The 26193-nt window shown below is 39.8% G+C and overlaps 1 protein-coding gene across 11 annotated transcripts in view; it reads right to left on the bottom strand.

Moving 5' to 3' along the window:
- The window catches only part of robo2 (roundabout, axon guidance receptor, homolog 2 (Drosophila)), a 1004723-nt gene that overhangs the window by 128406 nt on the left and 850124 nt on the right, over nt 1–26193 (bottom strand). The gene's annotated exons all lie outside the window — the stretch shown is intronic.

Raw genomic sequence — 26193 nt, 5'->3', positions numbered from 1 at the left:
GTAAAGTGCTGTCATTGTGAAGAGAAGAACTTTTGTCTGGAAAAATAATGTGTCCGATACCCCTCATTCATCCCTAGGGACTAAACTACATCGCTAAAGCTAGCAAGAAAAATCTGCACACCCACAACAGATCTCATCTGCTGGTGTTGTTGAGAACAACTTCATCGATGTAACAAGAATGTACAAATGGCAGTCACAACTTGAGGTGTTAAGTCGCCTCTTTACTCGTCAAGCTGAGAACAACAGCAAAGCACACTTCCTCCCTCCACAGTAAGAGTGTGGTGCACCACATTCTGTCTGACTGCACTAACAAAATAGAGGTTTCAAAGACGGACTTTACACAAGCATAATGTACTTAAATCACTTACTGATACATTTACAAAATGATTATGTTTTGACCTAAAATATTGGTCAAAATTGTGCAAAAATGTATTGAACCAATAAACGTTATGATGTTTACATTTTGTTAACAAACATTTTATTAAATGTTATTTGACACAGAAAGCACACATTCTATTGTGGTAAAATATGTGTAAAAGGTGAATTAAAAACAATTACAACGGAAAAAATGAATTGTATGTTTTTTTTATAATGCTATTGTTATTTAAACTAATTTGTATTACTATTATCATTTTATTTATTGGTTACTAATTTCTATCCGGGTTGTTGTTTTTTTTAAACTATATTTAAAGTTAAGTTTTGGTGGTACAATAAATACTTATATTTTAAAATAATGTACGTCTTACTACGGTAGCCACAATGCTCCATGTTCCATCAAGCGGTGCGGCTTTGTACCTTACCAAAGTCATGCTAAAACATTTGGACGGGATTTTGAGCGCCATGTTTAATGTTCTATATTCTCAACATTTTGGTGTTGCTTACAGGTACTCGCTTGCGTCATTTATTCGACAGGCTTCAGCCTGAAGTCCACACATATCCCTTGTGTGGCAGCCATCTACTGGTCACACTTGTCATGACCCCATTTACCAAATGAAATTGCTTCGGGGTCGGTAAGCAATACCAGAGGGTAATAGGTACATTGGGTGCTATACTGTTGATTTTTGAGGAAATTATAGGATTTTAAAGGCCTACTGAAATGAGATTTTCTCATTTAAACGGGGATAGCAGGTCCATTCTATGTGTCATACTTGATCATTTCGCGATATTGCCATATTTTTTCTGAAATTATTTAGTAGAGAACATCCACGATAAAGTTCGCAACTTTTGGTCGCTAATAAAAAAAGCCTTGCCTTTACCGGAAGTCGCAGACGATGACGTCACTCGTTGATGGCTCCTCACATCCTCACATTGTTTTTAATGGGAGCATCCAACAAAATGAGCTATTCAGACCGAGAAAACGACAATTTCCCCATTATTTGAGCGAGGATGAAAGATTTGTGTTTGAAGATATTGATAGCGACGGACTAGAAAAAATAAAAATAAAAATCAAGTTAAAAAAAAAACGCGATTGCATTGGGACGGATTCAGATGTTTTTACACACATTTACTAAGATAATTCTGGGAAATCCCTTATCCTTCTATTGTGTTGCTAGTGTTTTAGTGAGATTAAATAGTACCTGATAGTCGGAGGGGTGTGTCGACAGGTGTCTTGAGGCCAGTGTCTGATGGAAGTCAACGGCAGCTGTATGGACGGCACAAGCTCAGCTGATCTCCGGTAAGTGGCGACTTTTTACCACAATCTTCTCACCGAAAACTGCTGGTTGACATCCATGTTCGCTTGACCGCTCTGATCCATAGGAAAGCTTCATCTCCGGGAATTTTAAACAAGGAATCACCGTGTGTTTGTGTGGCTAAAGGCTAAAGCTTCCCAACTCCATCTTTCTACTTTGACTTCTCCATTATTAATTGAATAAATTGAAAAAGATTCAGCAACACAGATGTCCAAAATACTGTGTAATTATGCGGTTACAGCAGACGACTTTTAGCTGTGTGTGTGCGCAGCACTAATATTTCCTTACAGTCCGTGACGTCACACGTACACGTCATCATTCCGCGACGTTTTCAACAAGAAACTCCCGGGATATTTAAAATTGCAATTTAGTAAACTAAAAAGGCCGTATTGGCATGTGTTGCAATGTTAATATTTCATCATTGGCGTGGCGCAGTGGGGAGAGTGGCCGTGCGCAACCCGAGCGTCCCTGGTTCAATTCCCACCTAGTACCAACCTCGTCACGTCCGTTGACACTTCACCCTTGCTCCTGATGGGTGCTGGTTAGCGCCTTGCATGGCAGCTCCATCCATCAGTGTGTGAATGTGTGTGTGAATGGGTAAATGTGGAAGTAGTGTCAAAAGCGCTTTGAGTACCTTGAAGGTAGAAAAGCGCTATACAAGTACAACCCATTTATCATTTATTTATCATTGATATATATACTATCAGACTGCGTGGTCGGTAGTAGTGGGTTTCAGTAGGCCTTTAAGTGCACCTTATAGTCGGGTATTTAAAGATTAATGATTGAAATGCAAAAAACTAAACAAAAAAATAACTTAAAAAGGTACTAGTTGTCATATTAAAGGCTATTTCTAACCCTCAATCGGCAGTAAAAAAAAACTTTATTGAAAAACTTTTTTTATTGACCGTGATGCCTTGTTTTGCTATAAAACTCTATAAAGCCTATGTGTTCTCACAAGTTTCGCACAATGACTTCCACAGCTCGAGAGAAAAAGTCATATTGTTGCTTTGGCCTGATGGAGAGGATTTCATTACTTGCAGTCATAAAAGTGTGATTGAACCCTGAGTGTATCCTTTAGAGGCGCACTGCGTATAGACTGCATGTGTGGGCACGTTTACTGCGGGTGATTCTTTGGACAATTACATCTGGCAGGAAAGCGTAGTTCGCGGCCAAACTTTTAGAACATTTCACCGCCACGCTCCATGTCCTTTCGGGGCTGGAAGCGTTGTCTGCTCAAGCCATGCAGTGCATAGTGCTCCCTGATGGCCGCTTGCTACCACAAGCTGAAAAACGAATCTGTCCTGTCCATCTCGGCATCGTTTTTTTTTTCTCCCCCATGCAATACGTTATGACATTTCCTGAGCGAGCATTCAAAACCCACTTTATTGGGAGCGCATACTTCTGTGCTGACTGCCAGTTCCAATACTCCACACAGGTACTTAGGACGCTATAATGATTATTTGAGGGAGTCATGACTGACGGCTTTGTTCTAGGGATTGCACAGTCGTGGATAAAAGGGGTATTGTGGACGAGACAGCAAGTTATAGGATAAGCCAAGTGTAAGGGGTTAATGGGAAAGGTAACAAACACGGTGATCTCCGGCACAACATCAACTTACTTGAGTTGTGGATGACAAAAGGTTGACATGCTTTAGGGCAACGGAAGCTTGTTTTTCGGGTTTTATTTGCATATTTGTGAGAGTCCGGTGTTGAATGCAGTTCTGTGTATGTGTGGTTTAGGGTAATGCATTAATCTCTGGTTCAAGAAGCATAAATGTAGTGTTGTTATGGTAAATGGTAAATGGGTTGTACTTGTATAGCGCTTTTCTACCTTCAAGGTACTCAAAGCGCTTTGACACTACTTCCACATTTACCCATTCACACACACATTCACACACTGATGGAGGGAGCTGCCATGCAAGGCGCCAACCAGCACCCATCAGGAGCAAGGGTGAAGTGTCTTGCTCAGGACACAACGGACGTGACGAGGTTGGTACTAGGTGGGGATTGAACCAGGGACCCTCGGGTTGCGCACGGCCACTCTCCCACTGCGCCACGCCGTCGATACCAGTACAAGTGCCAAAATGTATTTCGATACTTTTCAAAATAAAGTAAAAAAAAAAAAGTCATTATTGGCTTAAGTTTAACAAAAAAAAAATTATGATACATTAAACACACGTTTTTTTTTTGTCATCTGAATCAAAGAACAATTTGGGCATTAAAAAATACTTATTTTTTAGTTGTAAGTAAGCAAACAAAGGCTCCTGATGTGGCCGTTGCCGTATGCCGTAAAATATTGTCATTTCTCATTCTATTATTTCAGGGGTCAGGAACCTTTTTGGCTGAGAGAGCCAAGAAGCCAAATATTTAAAAATGTATTTCCGTAAGAGCCATATCATATTTTTTTTAGCACTGAACACAACTAAACGTGTGCATTTTTAAGTAAGACCAACATCTCTAGAGTATAATAGGTCTCTTATTCTTTGTAATAACATTGTTATTCTGAAGCTAACTGTGGAGGGGGGCGTGGCCTTCCGGCCTGCAGCAAAGCGGGGTGTGCCAGGACCGGCATCGAAATTAGCGACAGGTGCGTAGATGGCCCCCCTGGGCCTTGTTATCTAATCACCTATCGCTATGTTATAAGCAGCAGCCAGTAGCAGAGACGGGGTTGGAGCTAGAGCCAGAGCGTGAGCGAGAACGAAAGAGAAAAAGACAATTGCTGGAAAGAAACTGAGAGACTTATTGAAAAATAAAACAATATTGTAACCCTGAAACAGGCTTTTATGTCGGTGCCTGGTGGTCTGAAGAACCCCCAGGAGGGCAAGCCCCACACTAACCAATAATAAATAAATAACTTCTTACCATTAACGCAGCTTCTTGAACGGGTGCGGTACAAAACGGATGGATGGATTAAAATACATGAGAATGTTTTATATTTTGAACATTATTTTGAACACTGTGACTACAAGCGGAATTATTCATTACTTATCGTGTTAAGCAATGTCAGCTAAGATTTACCTGAGAGCCAGATGCAGTCATCAAAAGAGCCACATCTGGCTCGAGAGACATAGGTTCTCTACCCCTGTATTATTTTGTCATAATTATGATGGACAAACTGTAGATAATGGATTATTAATCTACTTGTTCATTTACTGTTAATATCTGCTTGTATTTTATTTGAACATTTTATATCTACACTTTTGTTAAAATGTAACAATCAGTTATCATTCTGTTTGATTCTTTACATAAGTTTTGGGGGGATACTACACATGTTGGTATTAATCCACTACAAAGAAGTTACAGGGTCATACATAGGTCATAATCTGTGCTAACGGTCCTGCCTACACCCACAGAGACAAGGACAAGGGCTTCTTTCATTCTTGGGATAGCTTAAAAAGGTATAGGCGGAAACTCAGTGGTTAGAGTGTCCGCCCTGAGATCGGTAGGTCGTGAGTTCAAATCCCGGCTGAGTCATACCAAAGACTATAAAAATGGGACCCATTACCTCCCTGCTTGGCACTCAGCATTAAGGGTTGGAATTGGGGGTTAAATCACCATAAATGATTCCCGGGCGCGGCACCGCTGCTGCCCATTGCTCCCCTCACCTCCCAGGGGGTGATCAAGGGTGATGGGTCAAATGCAGAGAATAATTTCGCCACATCTAGTGTGGGTGTGACAATCATTGGTACTTTAACTTTACTTTAACTTTAAATGCATCAAACGTTGAGAAAAATATCCTAAATGTATAAGGAACGAGTGATTACAATTTACGAACTTACTATTGGGAGGAAGGACTTTGCAGTGGTACCTTGTGCTCTCTGAGTGCTTTTTTAGTTTTCTATTTGTTCCCTTATCTTCTCTTTGAACCAAACCCATCTGAAACCATGGTAACATAGGACATTTGTAGCAAATCATGTCCGAAAGACATGTGTAAAAGTTTTGAGTTAAAGCACATCGGGAAAGTATTCACAGGGCTTCATCTTTAGCACATTTTGTTATTTTACAGACTTATTCCAAATGAAATAAACACATTTTAATCCTCAGAATTCTTCAGAAAATAACTCATTACTACGATTTGACTTTTTTTTTTTCAATGTTGCAAAGACAACCGAATAATGTACAACAACCCTTCTCAACAAAAGAGGAGAAATATAAGCTCAGAGAAAAAAGTAATGTGAAATATCTGTATGCACGTACTTACTGTATGACCTTTAACATGTGTGGAATTAAATTATGGACTAAATTAAGCAAATAGTTAAACAAGTATTATCATCCAGTTTAACAGGCTGTTCAAACTAAAAGTATTAACAAAGTATGAGGAAGAAAAATTTTGATGACCATCTTACACTTTATTGAAAATTAGATATTATTCATCTCATTATGTGACTTAACTATTTATTCCATTAATGTACATTGTGTTACAAAATGAGATCAGGAAGTAAATATGTGCTACAAAATTGCTATGAATTGGAAGAGGGGTAGGAGTAATAAATAAGCTTTGCTTCTTCCTCCTCGTTTTCAAACATGTTGGAAACAGAAATGTAAATATGTAAACTATATGATGTATCACTTGGAATAGCATGCATGTTCAAAATAAATGTAAACCAAACTAAACCAAGACTCATCAGGATTGAGGGAAAGATGAATGCAAAAATATACAGAGACATCCTGGACATCTTACGCTTTCCAACCAACCTGATGGACCTTGAAAGGTGATGCAAAGAGGAATGGGAGAAAAACTGCCCAAAGATAGGTGTGCCATTGTACTAAAAAAAGACTTGAGGCTATAATTGCTGCCAAAGGGGCATCAACAAAGTATTGAGCAAAGGCTGTGAATATTTATGTACATGTGATTTTTTTAGTTTGGTTTAATAATTTTGCAATTTAAAAATAAAAACAACTTTTTACATTGTTGATACGGGGTATTTTCTGTAGAATTCAGAGGGCAAAAATTAATTCATTCCATTTGGTAATGAAGCTGTGACATAACACAATGTGGAAAAGGTGCACTTTACATTGTCCCAAACAGTACTTCACTGATATTGTCACTTACTGTAGCATTTTATATTCTTAATTAAATCGCGCTTCTGCCAGTGAAAATCCGCAATAAAAACTGTATTGTGCAGTATATTAGTTAGATTGCACATTAGAGACAAGCAAGTGGTAATACTGAAAGGCTGCAGTATTTGCTTCCACACGAAAGTAGACACAACAAGGGAACAGTAGCTCTTTGTTGGCCTGTAACTCTGTTTTCTGTTACAGCAGGAACATAAAAGGCCTTGTGGGAAGGAGAGGAGGAGTGTCTCGTATTTTTCAAACTCCCTCCCCAAAAATCTTTGCGTAGCTAAACACTCATGAAGCAAAGTATACAATCAGCCAGCACATCAGAGTGATTGGTGATGAGGAGTGATGGGAATGTAAGCAAATGCCAGGACGGAGCAGCAATTTCCTGCATGATGTCTTGGCTGCAAGACACTCTGGAGATGAAAACTCTCCTGAAGACACTTTTAAAGCAAAACTCTCCACATCATTTCAGAGGAACTGCTTTAAAGGGGAACATTATCACAATTTCAGAAGGGTTAAAACCAATAAAAATCAGTTCCCAGTGGCTTATTTTATTTTTCAAAGTTTTTTTCAAAATTTTACCCATCATGGAATATCCCGAAAAAGGCTTTAAAGTGCCTGATTTTCGCTATCTGTAAATCCACCCGTCCATTTTCCTGTAACGTCACATAGTGATGCCAATACAAACAAACATGGCGGATAGCACAGCAAGATATAGCGACATTAGCCCGGATTCAGACTCTGATTTCAGCGGCTTAAGCGATTTAACAGATTACGCATGTATTGAAACGGATGGTTGTAGTGTGGACGCAGATAGCGAAAACGAAATTGAAGAGCGAATAGCTATTGAAGCTATTCGGCGATCGCCTTCTAACCAAGGATTGCATCTTTTGACCACTGGAGCAATTTAAATCAGTCGATTGGTAGGTGTTTGTTTGGCATTAAATGTGGGTGGAGGGAAAGGATGGATGCAAATATAGCTACAAATGTACATACAGCTAACCTAAATAGCATGTTAGCACCGATTAACTGGCAGTCATGACTTGACCAAATATGTCTGATTAGCACATAAGTCAATAACATCAACAAAAAAACTCACCTTTGTGATTTCGTTGACTTTATCGTTGGAAATGCATCTGCTGTAAGTGTCGCAGGATATCCAGACATTCTTGCCATTTCTGCCATGTTAGCATCGACTAGCATGCCGTGCTAATCGATGCACACTCCACGTAAGACAACTTGAATCCGTCCCTAATCGTGTTGTTACACCCTCCGACAACACACCGACGAGGCATGATGTCTCCAAGCTACGGAAAACAGTCGAAAAAACGGAAAATAACAGAGCTGATTTGACTTGTGTGTGTAATGCGTTTGAGAAAATGGTGGATTGCTTCCCATTGTAACGTCACAGGTGAAAGGTCAGTGAACAATTGAAAGGCGTTTAAATCGCCAAATTCACCCTTTTAGAATACGGAAATTGATTAAAAAAACATATGGTCTTTTTTCTGCAACATCAAGGTATTTATTGACGCTTACATACAGTAGGTCCGGTGATAATGTTCCCCTTTAAGAACACGTCACACAGAGGAACACTTTCCCTGAGAGCGTCTCAAGGGGGAGGCAGGTGACTAGCCGGACTCAAGATGGATAGACACAGTGGCTAGACTTCCCAGCATGCTCTCCGGCACCCACGTCCGTTTCACTCGGACGGTCTGATGCCTTTCACACCGGTCTGACCCAAGCTTTACCTCGTTGCAGATCAACCCTGTCACCCACCAGAGAGAATCAATTAACTGCTAAATCTGCTCCGCTTCTCTCTGGAAGGCTCCGAAGCCGAGTTGTGTCCTCTACGTGCCTTCCTGCGCCTCAGCAGGGTGCTAAGGTTCACCTGACATGCATTATTTTGTAAGGATAAGTAAAAAGATACGCTTTGCCCACGATGCTCACAATGCCTGCGCTGCAAAGATAGCAGCCTGTACTAGCCCTGAGTGGGCAAGGACTGGCACCAGGTGCAATAATAAAGATATAAAACAAGAATTAAATGGCAATGATAATAAAAGGCCAATAAAATACAAACCCTGTTTCAATATGAGTTGGTAAATTATGTTAGATGTAAATATAAATGGAATACAATGATTTGCAAATCATTTTCAACCCTTATTCAGTTGAATGCACTACAAAGACAACATGTTTGATGTTCAAACTGATAAAAAATTTTTTTTTTGCAAGTAATCATTAACTTTAGAATTTGATGCTAGCAACACGTGAAAAAGAAGTTGGGAAAGGTGGCAATAAATACTGATAAAGTTGAGAAATGCTCATCAAACACTTATTTGGAACATCCCACAGGCGTGTAGGCTAATTGGTACAGGTGGGTGCCATGATCAGGTATAAAAGCAGCTTCCATGAAATGCTAGGTAATTCACAAACAAGGATGGGGTGAGGGTCACCAATTTGTAAGCAAATTGTCGAACAGTTTTAGAACAACATTTCTCAACGAGCTATTGCAAGGAATTTAGGGATTTTACCATCTACGGTCCATAAAATCATCAAAAGGTTCAGAGAATCTGGAGAAAACACTGCGCCTAAGCGATGATATTATGGACCTTTGAGCCCTGAGGCGGTACTGCATCAAAAAGCGACATCAGTGTGTAAAGGATATCCCCACATGGGCTCAGGAACACTTCAGAAAACCACTAGCAACCAACAGTTGGTTGCTACATCTGTAAGTGCAAGTTAAAACTCTGCTATGCAAAGCAAAACCCATTGATAAACAACAGCAAGGAATGCTGCTGGCTTCGCTGGGCCCGAGCTCACCTAAGATGGACTGATGCAAAGTGGAAAAGTGTTCTGTTGTCTGACGAGTCAACATTTCAAATTATATTTGGAAATTGTGGACGTGGTGTCCTCCGGAACAAAGAGGAAAATAACCATGCGGATTGTTATAAGCGCTAAGTTCAAAAGCCAGCATCTGTGATGGTATGGGGGTGTATTAGAGCCCAAGGCATGGGTAAATTACACATCTGTGAAGGCACCATTAATGCTGAATGGTCCATACAGGTTTTGGAGGAACATATGTTGTCATCCAAGCAACCTTATCATGGACGCCCCTGCTTATTTCAGCAAAACAATGCCAAGCCACGTGTTACAACAGCGTGGTTTCGTAGTAAAAGAGTGCGGGTATTTTCCTGGCCCGCCTGCAGTCCAGACCTGTCTCCCATCGAAAATGTGTGGCGCATTATGAAGCGTAAAATACGTAAGCGGAGACACCGGACTGTTGAACGACTTAAGCTCTACATAAAACAAGAATGAGAAAGAATTCCACTTTCAAAGCTTCAACAATTAGTTTCCTCAGTTCCCAACCGTTTATTGAGTGTTGTTAAAAGAAAAGGTGATGTAACACATTGGTGAACATGCCCTTTCCCAACTACTTTGGCACATGTTGCAGCCATGAAATTCTAAGTTAATTTTTACTTGCAAAAAAAAAATAAAGTTTATGAGTTTGAACATCAAATATCTTGTCTTTGTAGTGCATTCAACTGAATATGGGTTGAAAAAGATTTGCAAATCATTGTATTCCGCCCGATTGTAGCTGAGATAGGCGCCATTGTAGCTGAGATAGGCGCCAGCGCCCCCCGTGACCCCGAAAGGGAATAAGCGGTAGAAAATGGATGGATGGATGTATTCCGTTTATATTTACATCTAACACAATTTCCCAACTCATATGGAAATGGGGTTTGTAGAATAAAATAAACATAATAAATACAACAAAAGTAAAATGCAATGTCACTCAATTCTCATGAATTAATACAAATTTAGTAATTATTTAATGTTGATACATATTTATGATTACATTCCTCCATACACAAACTGTTCTCCTCTCTACCCTCAGGCAGGAGACTACAGTCCATCCAGACCCACACCTCCCGCCACCTGAACAGTTTTTTTCCCCTCGGCCATCAGACACATGAACAATAACAAGATCTGATAGCTCAGTTACAGCTCATTTTATAACCTATTCTGTGTTATATGTGTTTTATGTTGCACGATTGCACCAACAACAATTCCTAGTCTGGGAGCCCGTTCTCAAACAATGGCAATAAAACTATTCTTATTCTGATTCGTATAAAACTGCAAATGCCTGGGTGTACTGTAGATCAGTGGTCCCCTAACCTTTTTGTAGCTGCGGACCGGTCAACGGGGGGAGGGGCCGGATTCTTTTTTTCTTTTTTTGTCATGAAAAAGGGAGGTTTTTTAGGTTGGTGCACTAATTGTAAGTGTATCTTGTGTTTTTTATGTTGATTTAATAAAATGAAAAATAGAATAAAATAAAAAATGAATAAAAAAATCTTCTGTGGCCCGGTACCAATCGGTGGTTGGGGACCACTGCTGTAGATGACCATAACGTATCCCACGGGACATCAGTTCTCGTATTTGTATTGCAAATTAAGTAAATATTTTTTTTGTGGCTATTTGAGTTTCTTCTAACTTAAAATATATTTGTTTTTTTTGTAACTCATTTTTTTGTGTTCTTTTTAAACAATCATTTTACACACATGATTACTTTTCCTGAATCTCAGCACAGACTAATTTTATTAAACTCAATTTTGTTGCTTGAAAAATGTGACCTTTTATTTTGAAAGTGTCATTTCCGCTTCAAGTTTTGCTTACAATACCGATATTGGGGCCTTGAGTATTGGACCCAATACGATATCAGCAAGGATCATAAAAACTACTATCATTTTGAAGTACGGAAAGTTAGAAATGGTTGGATCAAGTGATATGAGTCAAACAGAGAACAATGAAAAATAATAACTTATTTCTTATTAATGATGCAGACTCATTTGTTACTGGATACTTTCTAATACTTTTCTCCCTTGGAAACTGTATCCGTAAGGCAACTATAATTATTCGATACTTGATTTAGACAGCAATATCGTGTGAATACAGACATTTATTACATTTGTCTACTTTGTGTGCTATTATTGTGCTGTTGTGTAGCTGCTACCTCCTAATAATCATGTTTACCTTTTGTAAAACACATGAAAACACTAACCTTGTGTGTTTATCGAAAGGAATGTATACGTTAACTGTTTGTTCAGCTTTGCACGAGTAAACGCCACATACACAGAACTACAAAACATTAAAACAACATTGAGAAATTGTTGAATTAGGACCTGACATTGAGCAACTCAAACATAACGTTGAAACAACATGCTTTTTGACAACGTTTAATCAATGTTGGGTTCAGACATTAATTTGACCATTGAATTTTGGTCATTTTCCAACCAATATTTTACAACAGAAATACAACATTGGAACAACATACATTTTGACGACATTTAATCAATGTCATGTTGTGACGTCTATTTGACCAATGTAGATCCAACGTTAGACATCAACATTGTATCAATTTACAAAAACAGCTATTTTGCAACATTGTTTCAAAGTCAGTTTTAAGGGAAATGTATGTATAATCAAAGTATCAATTTCTTGTGCCTGCTAGATGGCTTATGATTTGTGCCAACATCATCCAATACTTGTGTTTCTGCTGATATTGGACAAATGTTCATTATCAATATCATTTGTATAGCTGCTAGCTGCTAGTAGCCTACAGCTTACAATGTTTTCCTTTAGTAAATTACTTCAGTAGAATACAATAGAGACAGACCCTGTGTGCTTATTGGAGGACATGTAGATTTTTACTGGCTGTCCAGTTTTGCACAAGTAAACAAACTGCAGGACTACTTGTATCGGAGATTTTGGATGGAAGTTTTTTTGCTGATATTGTTCGGATATACGATATCAATAACGGATCAGGACACACCTTGAATCATACTATTGATCATTTCATTTTAGAACTAATGAAAACTAAAGACATCTTGAAATGTGTGACTGTACAACACAGCAATATGTATCCCACCGGAAACCTTCTGAGGTTTCTCACGTATCTTGATGAAAAACCAATAGCTTGTCACAGCTCGACCAAATGGTGAATTACAGCCTCATCACCGTTTATATACAACTTTGGCGATAAAACAACATAAACATGTCAAAACTTAAGGACGATACAAAGTTTTGGGCCAAGTCGACTTCTCCAAGTATACCGTGACCTGTCTTCTGCAAAGAAAAATCATCTCTTTGGGGGCTGAAGAGCCATAAATCCAATTCTTGAGAAGTACATAAATAAAAAATAAACCTTAGACTAACATAATTCCTGGGTGTATTTAGCACACTTAGCAGGAAGTCAGGGGTATATTTACAGCTTGTGATCATGACTGATTAACTGCAGATGAAGCCATGTTTTATCCAGCTGAGGCATTTATGACTTGCTTCTGTCACAATCACAAACATTTCATCCTGTTGCCACTCACCAATACCCCCATTAAAAATGCACACCAGATGTATTATTAGGAAGTCCCGGATTGGCCGCGGTCTTTTTATTCTGCTGAGCTGTGTGTGGATCAAATGGGGGAAAAGAAAAAAGGAAATCAGTGGAAGTGGACGGTCAGCATAAACACTTTCAGCACCTTCCTAAATAGGCCGTTCCCTGCTGAAATAGACCGAGCTGAGCGGGGATTGGAGCCGAAATGAGGGATTTTTTTTTGCTGATTTTTGCAAGGACTGAAGTCGGCAAGGGACGTTGGTGGACCAGCCAGACCGAAAAGAGGGGAAATCGACTCAATAAAGGGAATGCAGCCCACACAGCGCTGGCGATGAAGCCTTAGGAAGAAAACAATCTCTCGAGCACAATGCAACCTCTAGTACAGTGTGTGCAAACACTGCAAAACAATTCCCATTATTACATATAATACACATTAAAGTTGTTCCAAACCTAATCAAGGGATTAAGGGAATTGTAGCAAATGACACTACAAGTTGCACGGCAAAAGTAGCTTGCTACATCAAAGCTACATTTAACGGCTTTTCTATCTATGGGCCCACATGTTAACCCATCCATCCATCCATTTTCTACCGCTTATTCCCTTTCGGGGTCGCGGGGCATGTTAACCATCAATGTTAAAGACCCACTGAAATGAGATTTTCTTATTCAAACGGGGATAGCACATCCATTCTATGTGTCATACTTGATAATTTCGCGATATTGCCATATTTTTGCTGAAAGGATTTAGTACAGAACATCCACGATAAAGTTCGCAACTTTTGGTCGCTAATAAAAAAAGTCTTGCCTTTACCGGACGTCGCAGACGATGACGTCACCCATGTGAGGGCTCCTCACATCCTCACATTGTTTATAATGGGAGCCTCCAACAAAAAGAGCTATTCGGACCGAGAAAACGACAATTTCCCCATTAATTTGAGCGAGGATGAAAGATTTGTGGCTGAGGATATTGATAGCGAAGGACTAGAAAAAAAATAAATAAAATAAAGTAAGAAAAAAATTCTGATGTTTTTAGACACATTCACTAGGATAATTCTGGGAAATCCCTTATCTTTCTATTGTGTTGCTAGTGTTTTAGTGAGATTATATAGTACCTGATAGTCAGAGGGGTGTCTCCACGGGTGTCTTGACGCCAGTCTCTGAGGGAATTAGTCATGACAGCAGTAGCACGACAGAAGTTCTGCTGATCTCCGGTAAGAGGCAACTTTTTACCACAATTTTCTCACCGAAATCTGCCGGTTGACAAGTGTTCGCTTGACCGCTCTGATCCACCTTCGGGAATTTTAAACTAGGAAACACCATGTGTTTGTCTGGCTAAAGGCTAAAGGCTAAAGCTTCCCACCTCCATCTTTCTACTTTGACTTCTCCATTATTAATTGAACAAATTGCAAAAGATTCAGCAACACAGATGACCAAAATACTGTGTAATTGCGAGATGAAGAGAGACGACTTTTAGCCGCTACTGGTGCTACGCTAATATGTCGCCTCCAACTCGAGACGTCACGCGTCATCATTCCGCGACGTTTTCAACAAGAAACTCCGCGGAAAATTCAAAATTGTAATTTAGTAAACTAAACCGGTCGTATATGTTAATATTTCATCATTGATATATAAACTATCAGACTGCGTGGTCGGTAGTAGTGGGTTTCAGTAGGCCTTTAATGTAACTGAGTGTACAAATGGACACAATAAGGGTCCATTACTATTAACTATCTGTCATTTAGCTGGGGACACCCTATAACTACCTTTAGGGGTCCCTATACCTGACGGTATGTATTTATTTAGTTTGCCTTTTCTTTGGGCATTTTCTCTACCTACAGTAAAAAAAAATATTACCTATCTATATCTTGACAAAAAAAAACAATGACTTGTGTGTTGTTTGGGAACAGGGTGTTGTTTGGGAACAGTTGTTAATAGTTATGTGCAGTAAAAATTTTCATGAACTCAATTCACCTTAATGTGTGTTCCACGTCATCGATTAAGAGAGCAGTTATGATTTTGGTTTACAGCGCAAACAACTAAAAATTAAGGTTTTGGGCATTGTATCTCTAAACACATACATTTGTATAAATATGGCCAAGGTTTTGAGGTTTTACTAATTACATATAAAATACTACACGGTCTAGCTCCAGCCTATCTTGCCGATTGTATTGTACCATATGTCCCGGCAAGAAATCTGCGTTCAAAAGACTCCGGCTTATTAGTGATTCCTAGAGCCCAAAAAAAGTCTGCGGGCTATAGAGCGTTTTCCGTTCGGGCTCCAGTACTCTGGAATGCCCTCCCGGTAACAGTTCGAGATGCTACCTCAGTAGAAGCATTTAAGTCTCACCTTAAAACTCATCTGTATACTCTAGCCTTTAAATAGACCTCCTTTTTAGACCAGTTGATCTGCCGCTTCTTTTCTTTCTCCTATGTCCCCCCCTCCCTTATGGAGGGGGTCCGGTCCGATGACCATGGATGAAGTACTGGCTGTCCAGAGTCGAGACCCAGGATGGACCGCTCGTCGGGACCCAGGATGGACCGCTCGCCTGTATCGGTTGGGGACATCTCTACGCTGCTGATCCGCCTCCGCTTGAGATGGTCTCCTGTGGACGGGACTCTCGCTGCTGTCTTGGATCCGCTTGAACTGAACTCTCGCGGCTGTGTTGGAGCCACTATGGATTGAACTTTCACAGTATCATGTTAGACCCGCTCGACATCCATTGCTTTCGGTCCCCTAGAGGGGGGGGGGGTGCCCACATCTGAGGTCCTCTCCAAGGTTTCTCATAGTCAGCATTGTCACTGGCGTCCCACTGGATGTGAATTCTCCCTGCCCACAGGGTGTGAGTTTTCCTTGCCCTTTTGTGGGTTCTTCCGAGGATGTTGTAGTCGTAATGATTTGTGCAGTCCTTTGAGACATTTGTGATTTGGGGCTATATAAATAAACATTGATTGATTGATTGAAGGACAAGCATTATAGTGGGTTTTCTAAAATGATGTGGCAGGCCGGATCTGGTTCCCTCGCCTTAATTTTGACACCTGTGATTTACACAAACGCTAAACAGTTTATGGTTTGTATTTTGTTGTCTGGCTTACTCTACCTTAAACTGACCAAAATGCAACCTTAAAACCAAGAAACGTACATTGCACCGTGTTTGAAGCATACTGTTAGTGTTGCAACCTTATAGAGGAAGCAAATGTACTTTATTGAGTTCTTTTCTACATCACTGTTGTCTTATTGCGCTCAAGTGGGAGCGGTTCTTGTTGATTTGATAGCTAGCATAGAATAAATTCAATGCCATCATTTGTTGGTGCTTGTATTTCAAATAAAGTCAAAGTAAAGTGCTAAGTGCAACATAAAATGTAGTAGATATTGAGACGCATTCTGCAATAACCCTGTGTGCAGATTCCCCCTCTGGATAGACCACAAATCTAACCCAATAGAGTTGTAATGTGGGGAAAAAAATGAATTAGCTCTAAATGATGTAATATCGTATTACTGGAGAGGTTATTTTAACATTACATGTGCAGGTTGGTTGATTTAGAAATGTGAGATGTTCTCCTTTGATTGCCTCGCATCCGTGTAATGAGACACCTTCGCTCGGCGGAGGGAGATATAAGATCGTCCGGCCGTTAAAACAACACATCTGTTATTACTTGACAACTTAATTTGCCATTTATAGATCACTCCTCTGACGGGCGCCAGATTGCCGTTTTAATTGTTTCTGCACGCATGGAACTCTCCGTGGACTGCTTATTACATTGCGTGCAGCCCGGCACATTATATGCATGTTATATTACAAATATGCACATGTATGTAACACAAGCAATAGATTGTAGCTTTATTATGTAATGCAATGCAAAAACAGTAACTTAATACTACAAACCCCGTTTCCATATGAGTTGGGAAATTGTGTTAGATGTAAATATAAACGGAATACAATGATTTGCAAATCCTTTTCAACCCATATTTAAGTGAATGCACTACAATTAACTTGGAATTTCATGGCTGCAACACGTGCCAAAGTAGTTGGGAAAGGGCATGTTCACCACTGTGTTACATCACCTTTTCTTTTAACAACACAATAAATGTTCGAGAACTGAGGAATCTATTTGTTGAAGCTTTGAAAGTGGAATTCTTTACCATTCTTGTTTTATGTAGAGCTTCATTCGTTCAACAATCCGGGGTCTCCGCTGTTGTATTTTACGCTTCATAATGCACCACACATTTTCGATGGGAGACAGGTCTGGACTGCAGGCGGGCCAGGAAAGTACCCGCACTCTTTTTTTTTTTACGAAGCCACACTATTGTAAAACCTGCTGAATGTGGCTTGGCATTGTCTTGCTGAAATAAGCAAGGGGTGAAAAAGACGGCGCTTAGTTGGCAGCATATGTTCTTCCGAAACCTGTATGGACCTTTCAGCATTAATAGTGCCTTCACAGATGTGTAAGTTAACCATGCCTTTGGCACTAATGCACCCCCATACCATCACAGATGCTGGCTTTTGAACTTTGCGTCGATAACAGTTTGGATGGTTCGCTTCCCCTTTGGTCCAGATGACACGATGTTGAATATTTCCAAAAACAATTTGAAATGTGGACTCTTCAGACCACAGAACACTTTTCCACTTTGCATCAGTCCATCTTAGCCGGCGGCGTTTCTGGATGTTGTTGATAAATGGCTTTCGCTTTGCATAGTAGAGCTTTAACTTGCACTTACAGATGTAGCGACGAACTGTATTTAGTGACAGTGGTTTTCTGAAGTGTTCCTGAGCCCATGTGGTGATATCCTTTAGAGATTGATGTCGGTTTTTCATACAGTGCCGTCTGAGGGATCGAAGGTGACGGTCATTCAATGTTGGTTTCCGGTCATGCCGCTTACGTGGAGTAATTTCTCCAGATTTTCTGAACATTTTGATGATATTATGTACCGTAGATGTTGAAATCCCTACATTTCTTGCAATTGCACTTTGAGAAACGTTGTTCTTTAACTGTTTGTGTCAAGCCGTGACATGGATTGGTTTTGCTACCTCGACGCAGAGGGAATATGGTACAAGCCAGGCGTGAATTCAGGTACATAGTTATTTATACACTAAAAATACAAAAAGGCAAAACAAAGGACGCGCTCGGGGGCGGATAATAATCTATACTAAAACTTCAAACAATGGCATGACTAAATAAATATAATAAACAAAAGATACTATCAAAGATACACAATAAACCAAAAACTAGAACTGAGGCAAAAAATACAAAAATCTTACGTGGCGTGGTCAAAATAATTAGCAACGTGGCCAGGCATGAAGGTTGGCAAGGCAAGGTAGAATGCAAAGTTCCCAGGCTGATGAACAGAAAACAAATTATTTAAATAGTGACTATGATGATGAGAAACAGGTGTGGGACTAATGAGTAGCCATGGTGACAAAGAAAACAAGGAAGTGCAAACGCAAGAGCTGAATGTCCAACAAACTAAACATAACATGACCAAAACAAAACATGAACCATAGGCGTGACAGTTTGACTATTTGCTCACGCAGTTGTGGACAAAGGGGTGTACTTCGACCCATCCTTTCTTGTGAAAGACTGAGCATTTTTTGGAAAGCTGTTTTTATACCCAATCATGGCACCCACCTGTTCCCAATCAGCCTGCACACCTGTGGGATGTTCCAAATAAGTGTTTGAAGAGCATTCCTCAACTTTATCAGTATTTTTTGCCACCTTTCCGAACTTCTTTGTCATGGTTGCTGGCATCAAAATCTAAAGTTAATGATTATTTGCATTAAAAAAAAAAAGTTGCATATTCAACTGAATATGAGTTGAAAATGATTTGCAAATCATTGTATTCCGTTTATATTTACATCTAACACAATTTCCCAACTCATATGGAAACGAGGTTTGTAGAATTTGCAATTACGGCAGGAATTGCGTGTGAATGCCCAATGCACATTGGGCGTCCCGCAAGCCACCGATACACATTAATAGAACTAAAATGCTAGAATTTCCAGGTTGAGTGGAGTGTGTGGATGTTAGAACGGTTTGAATCGGTTGAGAAATGTAGGATATGGAGAGGTTTGTATACTGCCCATTCATTTTCAATCAGGGCAAATTCCTGGCAATTCCGGGTAATCTGGGAATTTTCCAAACCGGGAAACATAGTGGCTTGAATGTCATTGGCGAGTGTGTGGATGGTGGAACGGTTCAAATTGGATGAGAAATGTTGGATATGCAGTAGATTGTGTGACGCCCATTCATCGTCAATGGGCAACGGGAAAACTGGGAATTTTGGGAAAGGTAAAACATGTTTTGTGTTCGATATACCGGAAGAGTAGTGCGGGTGGACGGTTGGAAGGACGTAATCAGATTTTAAAATAGTGCAAACATTTCGGGCACTGTAAAACTAACAATATGTCTATTCATTTGAATAGGAATTTCCTGGAAATTTAGGAATTTTGGGAAAACGGAATTCTTAAGAGTATTATTACTAGCATGGGTACTTGAATGGGTGGGTGTTTGAATTTTTGGAATCGGTTGAGAAATGTAAGTTTGAATTGAGAATGGGTAATTTTTGGAAAATCCGGGAACTTGTGTGGAAAACAAATAGAAGCATTTGTTGCCCCAAGGCAGTAGATCTCAACCTTTTTTCAGTGATGTACCCCCTGTGAACATTTTTTTAATTCAAGTACCCCCTAATCAGAGCAAAGCATTTTTGGTTGAAAAAAAGGGATAAAGAATTAAAACACAGCACTATGTCATCAGTTTCTGATTTATTAAATTGTAAAACAGTGCAAAATATTGCTCATTTATAGTGGTCTTTCTTGAACTATTTGGAAAAAAAGATATACAAATTACTACAAACTTGTTGAAAAATAAACAAGTGATTCAATTATAAATAAAGATTTCTGCACATAGAGGTAATCATCAACTTAAAGTGCGCTCTTTGGGGATTGTAATAGAGATCCATCTGGATTCATGAACTTAATTCTAAACATTTCTTCACAAAAAAATTCATCTTTAACATCAATATTTATGGAACATGTCCACAAAAAATCTAGCTGTCAACACTGAATATTGCATTGTTGTATTTTTTTTCACAGTTTATGAACTTACATTCATATTTTGTTGAAGTATTATTCAATAAATATATTCATAAAGGATTTTTGTCGCTATTTTTAGAATTTTTTTTATAAATCTCACGTACCCCTTGGCATACCTTCAAGTACCCCCATGGGTACGCGTACCCCCATTTGAGAACCACTGCCCTAAGGTTTCTAAGGTTGAATGGTCAAAAACGGGTGGAAAATGTGGACTATTGTAAAACTTTACAGGAAGAGGTGAAAATAGGGCTTTGGAAAACAGGGACTTCTTGGAATTCTTTTGAACTTGGAACATGGTAGTTTGATTGTCCAAGGTCAATGGAGTCTGTGGATAGTGGAACTGTTCGAATCAAGTGGGAAAATGTGGGAGTTGTGCATGTTTAAAAATTGGCCTGTTCATTTTCAATGGGCAAAATGTCACGAAAAACCGGGGAATTCTGGGTAATTCAGGGTATTCATTTTTTATTTCGGGGAGCTCACGATTCCCGGTTGAGCTGAACGTTTCGATACTCTAACGAATTGGATCGGATGAAAACTGTGGGCTGTGGAGCTAGCCAACCTTTTGCATCGTAAAAATAATAGATAATTTTTTTGGTCTATCTTATAGAGCATTCACACAAGTCCGCCCTGAGATCGGTAGGTTGTGAGTTCAAACCCCGGCTGAGTCATACCAAAGACTATACAAATGGGACCCATTACCTCCCTGCTTGGCACTCAGCATCAAAGGTTGGAAAAGGTGGTTAAATCATCCAAAATTATTCCCGGGCGCGGCCACCGCTGCTGCCCACTGATCCCCTCACCTCCCAGGGGGGGATAAAGGGTGATGGGTCAAATGCAGAGAACAATTTCGCCACACCTAGTGTGTGTGTGACAATCATTGAATGTTACTTTAACTTAACAATTAATCATAGAGGTGTAATATCACCTAGCAAAGCGCTTTATTGTGAAGGAGCCGCAGTCAGTGTGTGTCTGTAAGCAGCCGCTGGTAATAATAAAAATCTGTTTACCCAGCTGAGGCTCCAGCTTTGCCTCCTTGCTGGCGTACAAACACAGAAAGAGCATGGATGGCAAGAAAAGGGGCGTGGTCTCCTGTAGTCGCTCTTGGTGCAGCATATCAAGTGTAACCTTTGTCAATAAAGAGCAAACAGAGAAGATATAACACCGCGCTTAAGAACTTCACCTTAAACCCTAATTCTGTTTTTGTCACCGCTAAACACAATAAAAATGTATGATTTTTCAGGGTCAAACTATTGCTTCATACAAAAAAAAAAGCATTATTTTGAAGGAGGGTTTTACAGTAGAAAGGGCATTCTTATGTTCTCACTCGTCACAATTTACATGACACATGAAATGTGACAAATTTGGGGTGTGCATTATCCACTTAAGCCGCCATATGGCAGTGAAGTGTTGAATATCTTATGAGTTCTGTGGCAATTCCAATTTTGACCACAGCCTCATTTGCTATGTAGAAGGGCACTTTCCGTCATTTTCAGCAGACTTTCACCCAGGAATGAAGCTATGTAAATCCCTTTCTCTACTGTAGTTGAAGTTTTATTATTGTTAAATATAATCTATTAATGAACAGTAATGACGATTTTTTTAATGTTACCAGGTGTTCACTTATTTTTTCGCTTATTACAGTTAATGGAGATTTTATGATGGTGACATTTTGATCACAGGATAGATTATTTCTACATTCATGATTATTTATGTGGGGGTAAGAAAGCGCCGTTAGCGTTTCAACAGATTACGCATGTATTGAAACGGATAGTTGGAGTGTGGAGGCAGGTAGCAAAAACGAAATTGAAGAAGAAACTGAAGCTATTGAGCAATATCACGACAGACAGCGGCACGGGAGGAAGCGAGGACGAATTCGGCGATCGCCTTTTAACCAACGATTGGTATGTGTTTGTTTGGCATTAAATGTGGGTGGAGGGAGAGGTAGAATGCCAATATAGCTCCAAATAAGGTATATATTGATGTTTACATAGGTCTGGAGATAATGTTCCGCTCTGATGAACAATGAACGGCCAGTCAGGGTTGCCTAATTCACATTACACTTCCATTACTAATCAAACATAAGACAGCACATTTTTAACACTACTGCAGCAGTGGCTCACTTATTTTTTTACATTGGACCGTTAATACATGTAAGATGCTGAGAGTTTAGAATTGGAACAGATCATTTCTATATATATTATGTCCTAAGTAGGACCAAAACCTCTAAGAATGCCAAAGAAAAAGCAAAAATAAAACATACAGAGCTGATTATTTGATACTCATTGAACTGAAGTTTTGTGAGTTACTGTATGCCAAAGTCACATATGATGGCAGGTATTTTGCCTTTTTTGAAACATGTATTTCATATTAACAGTGGTTAACATCTTTTTACTTTTGTATGGAAATATGTACCAGTAGTAAGTATTTATATAAAGTTAAGTGAGTTGTTTCCAAATTTACTCATAGTTTATCAGCACATTTGACTTAAAAACAATACTGCTTAAAAGGGGTGTTCCAATCCGATATCAAAATCAGATTAAAAAAACAAGTATCAGATTATATCAGCTACAGTGCGTTTAGTTGTGCAGAGTTGGACCGCCAGTTCACATCTAAATGTCCTCCAATAAGCACACAAGGTTGGTGGTCTTTTCTTGTATTTTAGTGAAGTTATTTACAAAACGTAAACATGGTAGGCCAGGGGTGCCCATTACGTCGATCGCGATCGACTGGTCGATCTCGGAGGGTGTGTCAGTCGATCTCAAGCCAGGCATTAAAAAATAGACATAAAAATTAGCAATCATCAATCATACCAAGACTTCACTTTCGTCAGTTGTTTGACATTCTCGGCACCCGAGGATCTTGTGAGATGACGCTGGCTGCTGCGAGCTCATATTTAAGAAAAAAATCACTAACAGGGCGGACACAGAGAAACACATTTTATTCCTAGAGACTCCGTACCTACTGTCAAAACTCTAAAGACCGACAGCACAGTTCCTGTCTTCACCATAAAAGACCTGTTTCATCCTGCCTGTGCTAACAAAAGAAGAGTCTCAGAAAGCTAGCGTGCACAAGCTAGCAAGCTACGGCGTTTGATGCCAATGTATTTCTCCCCCGCCCTCAGCGACCGCTTTCTCACTTGCTTGCCCACCCGCACTCTCACTGACGTCATTCACCTGCTGCCAGACATTAAAGGGCCACACACATATGCCACTCTCATAACAAAGTGTTTAAAAACGAGTATAAAAGTTGGACAAATGAGATGCCAAATCCAACCACTTTCATGTGGTTTTGGACAGAAAGGAGGACTTTTTTTTTCCTCCATTTGAAAATGCGGACGTTATCAGCACCACTGTCTAATTCCAATCAATGCAAGTCATCAGAATCAAATACACCAACTTATATTCTTGTCTTCATGAAAGAAAGGAATCTATGTGTGTTAAACATGCTTGTATTATCATTAAACACCATTAACTTGTTAACAAAAATGTCTCTTTCATAAATAAATATAAATTATAAATAGGAATGAGGTAGATCTCCTCGACTTGGTCAATTGAAAAGTAGCTCGCCTGCAGAAAAAGTGTGAGCGCCCCTGTGGTAGGCTATAGGCTACTAGCTAACATCTACACAACAGCTAAGTACACAAAAATACACAAGCTAGACATACGTAATAGGTGTCCTTAATTAAACAATACTGCAGTCTAAAACATAACATTTGTCAATATAAACAAGAATCAAATAATTATAGTTGAATATTATTATTACAGTACATTATACAAAATCGCCAGGGCAGAAGTGTATTAGAAATTCTCCAAGTAACAATTTCGTGTCCCCATTATTCAACTTACTGCTTCATTAGCTAAGCAAACAAAAAAAACTGAAAACAGTCCCTATATAATTAATAAATGTTTCATGGTGGTGACAGTTTGATCCTGAAACAGACTATCTCTGTTTCCATTAATGGAGAAAGAGGTATTTCAAGCTCTCAAACCTTATCAAGCCACACTGGCACTCATGCTCCCTTTCAAAAACTGGAACGCTTTCTTCTGCGGGACCTTCCACGTCCCAGCAGCCCAGGAACCAAAACCTTATCAGGCGCAAACATGCCGCCCACGCTCGCCATGGCCTTGAGATGATGTCGGCTCCACTGGGTCTGTGTGTTATGAGGCCATGTGAAGCCCACCCCTCTGAAGTCCACTTCTGACAACAACACCGCACAATGAGAACAACAAGCAGCCAAAAAGTGTATCACACCGGCATCACTAGCTCTCAGGGTAAATTACAGACCTTTATCGACCTACCACTAAAATGCACGGTATGTCATATCAGGCTTGAGGTGGACGTTTATAGAGAAGGGTGGTGATTATCCCCCAGCTTTGTGAGATGCCAAGATCTCACCTGGAAAGCTGCACCTGCACGCGAGACACCTGAAGGTTACGTCACCTCGCTATAATCTCCTGTCATTCCATCATGCTGCGTCTGCTTGGGAAGCGGTCATATTTTTTTTCTTTGTGTCTCTCACATGTCAAACTAGTGAACAGGCCTCACTGCACACATGCGTGTGCATTGCTGTCTCGCTGCCCACTCGTCTCGCAGGAAGAGTGGCACCGTCAGGTAAGGGCAAAAGTCTTGGGACACACCTCTTGATCCAGTCACTCAATTAGGGGTTGGGCTGTACCGCCAAGTTCCAACATTCTAAGACTCTAATTTTGTGGGAATAGGATTTCTCCGTATCAACAATATTAATGATATAATTTTGGTCGACGATAGAGCTTTATATAATACTATACAGTCGTTTCTTGATTTTGCATGTTGATGACAAAACAAGCTGTGTCCCAAAAATCTGACAGCGACAAGCGAACAAAGGCATCCTGAACGCAAAATAGCATCCACGCTAACGGCTAATGTCTCTCCATAGTCATTAATCCTCTCCTTCATGAGAACAATAAACTGTTTCTTAAAATTAATATTATCACTGGTGGACTAAAGGAATAGTTCCCAGGTGTCAAGCTCAAGGCCCATTTAAATGTGGCCCGCCATATAATTTAAAGTGGCACGCCAAATTGTTCTTACGTCGGCTCGCCATGTCATTTTATATAGTCTGCCACATGATTTTATTTTAAAATGGCTCGTCCTATAATATTAAAGTGGCACTCCACAAATTTCGAATGTCATCCGTCACATCATTTAATGTGGTCTGCCATATTTTATCGTGGCCCGCCTAGGGGTGTAACGGTACGTGTATTTGTATTGAACCGTTCTGGTACGGGGGTTTCGGTTCGGCACGCGGGCGTACCGAAGGAGTTTGTAAGCAGAAGTCTTCACAAGCTGCTGTGCTTTCTGCCTCTGTCTCAGCAGCAAGCATTGTCCCGCCCACACAACCATCTGATTGGTTACATACAAAGCCAATCAGCAGTGCGTATTCAGAGCGATGTAGTCAATGCTTCAGCGTCAAGCAGATATGTGTTTAGCATGTAAGCAGCGTACACTCCCCAAATTATAAAAAACACTTCCCAGTCACAACTATTACAAACATCACTATGAGCCCGTTGACCTTCTAGAAACTTAAACTGCAGCTCAGCTAGCTCACAGTATAAGCTTGAGGTGAAGGCTAATTAGCTTTTAGCGTAACGTTAGCTCATTTTGGTTTGAGTGTGTGCGTGCGTGTGTGTGTTAGGGGCAGCAAATTCAATTTCATTGAACGCCATTGTGTTCAGGGATGAATTGTCTCTCTTTTTGCTATTGTACTATTTTTCAGCAATAGTTACATTAATCATTAGTAATGTAGCAGCCTAGTTTTGAATGGCAGGGTCCCTGCTATCACATTTTGATAAAAATATAACATTTACATAATAAAAGTCAACTACAGGCTTCCCAAATGCTGTAATAAATTAAGCATGAGTTGACTTGAAACTGTTTAATGTTGCACTTTTTGTACGTAGAAGAAAGTTTATTGTCATTTTATTTAAT

The sequence above is a fragment of the Nerophis ophidion genome, linkage group LG18, assembly GCF_033978795.1.
Source record: "Nerophis ophidion isolate RoL-2023_Sa linkage group LG18, RoL_Noph_v1.0, whole genome shotgun sequence".
Lineage (NCBI taxonomy): Eukaryota > Metazoa > Chordata > Actinopteri > Syngnathiformes > Syngnathidae > Nerophis > Nerophis ophidion.
This window is presented reverse-complemented; position numbering and strand designations above follow the sequence as displayed.